This window comes from Eleutherodactylus coqui, chromosome 1 (genome assembly GCF_035609145.1).
Source record: "Eleutherodactylus coqui strain aEleCoq1 chromosome 1, aEleCoq1.hap1, whole genome shotgun sequence".
Classification (NCBI taxonomy): domain Eukaryota; kingdom Metazoa; phylum Chordata; class Amphibia; order Anura; family Eleutherodactylidae; genus Eleutherodactylus; species Eleutherodactylus coqui.
Window position 1 is genome coordinate 29,129,028 of NC_089837.1, and position 4,166 is coordinate 29,133,193.

Sequence of the window (4,166 nt, forward strand, 5' to 3'; positions counted from 1 at the left end):
CCCAGTGCTGATCCCCTGAACCCAAGCAGGAGGAGGATGTGGCATTACAAGGCCAAGAAACCATGACCACGACCCACTGTAGTCTGTGTGGGAAGTATGTGAGCGGGCCCTGGGTCAGGCTCTGTCCCAGCCACCCCTTGTGTGACCCAAGGTTCCCTGAGTAACATAGCAATGGGAAATCCATGTGTCCTCACACAATTTATTCAGTGCAACACCGCAAGAGGTAGTTTTTGAGTTCCTTGGGCTCGCCTATGCTGTCAGTGCACAAAGATAGTATTACACAGGAAGAAATCAGAGAGCCCAAACATGGGAGAGTTTCACCCGGACAAGGACCTTGGCCTCTGCCCACATTTCTGCCCTAGTCAGTCAGTGTATTTGTGCCAGATAGGTAAAACACTGCGATGGGAAGTCTTTGTGCACCTATATTATAAGCAGCCCCCTGTAACATTCCTGTAGCAAAGGTATAGGCAGACCCCTGTAACATTTCTGTAGCAAAGGTATAGGCAGACCCCAGTAACATTTCTGTAGCAGATGTATAGGCAGACCCCAGTAACATTTCTGTAGCAAAGGTATAGGCGGACCCCAGTAACATTTCTATAGCAAAAGGTATAGGCAGACCTAAGTAACATTTCTGTAGTAAAAGTATAGACGGACGTCAGCAACATTTCTGTAGCAAAGGTATAGGCGGACCCCAGTAACATTTCTTTAGAAAAGGTATAGGCAGACCCCACTAACATTTCTGTAGTAAAAGTATAGACGGACCCCAGTAACATTTCTGTAGTAGAAGTCAAGGCAGACCCCTGTAACATTCCTGTAGCAAAGGTATAGGCAGACCCCAGTAACATTCCTGCAGCAGAAGAATAGGCAGACCCCTGTAACATTCCTGTAGTAAAAGTATAGACGGACCCCAGTAACATTTCTGTAGCAAAAGTATAGGCAGACCCCTGTAACATATCTGTAGCACAATTATAGGCAGACACGTGTAACATTTCTATAGCAAAAGTATAGGCAGACACGTGTAACATTTCTGTAGCAAAAGTATAGGCAGACCCCTGTAACAATTCTGTAGCACAAGTATAGGCAGACACGTGTAACATTTCTGTAGCAGAAGTATAAAAACTTTGAAAAATTGTAAAAAAATGTAAGCAGAGCCTTTTGGGCCACAGAAAAATTGGCTGTTCAGCGTGATGACATGATGTTTAAGGAGGAGGAGTAATAATATCCGAGAATGATTGACAAAGCTAATTCCCCCTTTTTTTCCGGTGATAGAGAATGCTTTTTTCTCCGTTTGCAGCGAAAAGAATCTTTAGGTTCCGCTGCTCTCCGCCGGTGGTGAAGAGAAGTCTTAGGAAATCCAGCCTTTGTTCATTTTTATAAGTGTAAGCATGTCGACACTGGTAGTTGACAGGTGGGTACGCTTAACTGTTATGATTCGCCCAGCTGCACGAAACACCCTCTCTGACAAGACGCCAGCGGCAGGCAGGCCAGCACCTCCAGGGCATACAGCGCAAGTACGTGCCACGTGTCCAGCTTTAAAACCCAATAGTTGTATGTAGCAGAGGCATCACCGAGGACGGTGGTACGATCGGCTACGTACTCCCTCACCATCTTTTTACAGTGCTCCCTCTGACTCAGCCTTGACTGGGGAGTGGTTACACAGTCTTGCTGGAGAGCCATAAAGCTGGCAAAGGCTTTGGAAAGTGTTCCCCTACCTGCGCTGGACATGCTGCCTGATCTCCGCGCCTCCCCTGCTACTTGGCCCTCTGAACTGCGTCTTCTGCCACTAGCGCTGTCAGATGGGAAGTTTAGCATCACTTTTTCCACCAGGGCCCTGTGGTATTGCATCACTCTCGTACCCCTTTCCTCTTCGGGAATGAGAGTGGAAAGGTTGTCCTTATACCGTGGGTCGAGAAGGGTGTACACCCAGTTATCCGTGTTGGCCAGAATGCGTCTAACGTGAGGGTCACGAGAAAGGTAGCCTAACATGAAGTCAGCCATGTGTGCCAGGGAATCAGTACACAACACATCGCTGTCCTCACTAGGAAGATGACTTTCAGGATCCTCCTCCTCCTCTTCAGCCCATACACGCTGAATAGATGACAGGCAAGCAGCATGGGTACCCTCTGCAGTGTGCCCAGCTGTCTCTACCCCCCTCCTCCTGCTCCTCCCCCTCCTCCAAAACACACTGAGAGATAGACATGAGGGTGGTCTGGCTATCCAGCGACATACTGCCATCCCCTGTCTTCTGTTCCAACTGCAAAGCATCGGCTTTTATGCTTTGCAGCGAACTTCTCAGCAGGCAAAGCAGCGGGATGTTAACGCTAATGATTGCCGTATTGTCGCTGACCATCTGGGTAGACTCCTCAAAGTTTCCGAGGACCTGGCAGATATCTGCCATCCAGGCCCACTCCTCAGAAAATTCATAAAGAAGTAGCGAGCAGCGCCAGAGATGGATACATTTTCTTTAAAAGCGCATCAATAGATGCCTCTTTATTATATTCAATACATCCAGTAAAACGCACGACGTTTCGACCCGACAGAGGGTCTTTTTCAAGTGCACTTGAAAGTAACCCGCTTTCTTGCGCTGATACCTAGGGGTAATTTACCGCTCGCAGAGACTTGTAATAGATAATAGAGGCTGTGTGGAGTGGGAGAAGACTCTAAAGCCAGTGGATAGTGCTGGTAAATGCGGCTATCTCAACCCCACCAAGGAAAGGGTATTGTGAGATGCTCTGCACAGCGGCAATGCTGAAATACTTTGCAGTGGCCCCTGTAATATTACAGTACTGTTTAGCGGTGATACCTCTGTCTAATGCACTGCAGACACAGAACGGTATAAATGAAGTCGTTTGCAGCAGTCTAGGAATTATTTGAGTGCTCTATCACGGTGAGAGCTGGTTGTACGGCAGTGCAGGCTGAGAACGCTGTACGGCACTGCAGGTTCAGATGTAGCCCAACGAAGGAGCTTTGGGGTTTTTAAAGACAGGATCCTACTCTAACACTTTCCCTATATCAGCAGCAGCAGCACTTTCCCTATACTCTGCAGACTGAGAACGCTATAGCTGAAATGGCCTGCAAAGCTCGAGATGAAAAAAAAAATGGTGCACTACTGCTCCCAGCCAGCCACAACAGTAATGCACACGGTCAGATGTAGCCCTAAGAAGGACCGTTGGGGTTCTTGAAGACAGGATCTACGCTAACACTTTCACTATATCAGCAGCAGCACTTTCCCTAACCTCTGCCAGCGTGTGTCTGACGCGACCCGCGGCGGGACCGCTTTAAGTACTCGGCGGTCACTTGATCTCACCAGCCACTCACTGCTGGGGGGTGATATAGGGCTGGCACATCACAGGAGGAAGTGGTAATGCCTTCCGCGCATGTCTATTGGCTAGAAAATGGCGCTAAACATGCAAGGAAAGAAATGGAATTGACTCGAGTACCGCATGGTGCTCGTCTCGAGTAACGAGCATCTCGAGTACTCTAATGCTTGAACGAGCCCCAAGCTCGGAAGAGTGTGCTTGCTCATCCCTAGTGCTTAGTTAAGATGTGCCAGTGCATGTGCCCTGCTGCTTATGGTCTGTCCCAAGTAAACAACCTTCCCTATGTAGAGCATCGGTCAGCTTGAAAAATGCTCGAGTTTCCCATTGACTTCAATGGGGTTCATTACTCGAAACGAGCTCTCAAGCATTATGAAACGTTTGACTAGAGTAACGAGCACCCAAGCATTTTGGTACTTGCTCATCTCTAATTGTGAGGTGTCATTTATTGGAGCCTCCAAACAGGTGCCCAGCTGAGAGACCATTTGACTGATCACATGATAGGGACATAATCACAGGTCCTGTCAGCACATGAGCTATGTGTAAATTTGTGAGGTGTCATTTATTGGAGTTTCCACACAGGTGTGCAGCAGTTTCACAACCAGACACGAACTTCTAGACTGAATACTGCCTTATTGATAGCAACTGAGGCTGCAGGGATTTGTAGGGGATGTAGTCCACCCATATTCCCTCATGCAGTGCACAAGGAGGATAAAGGACCTTTCATGATGTTAAAGGAGATGTCTCGAGGCAGCAGTGAAATATTTTTTTTGCCCAGTCCCCCTTCTTCAGCATACATTACTAAGTACCAATGTAAATGGCTTTTAAAGCCGGTTCCTACTTACAGTT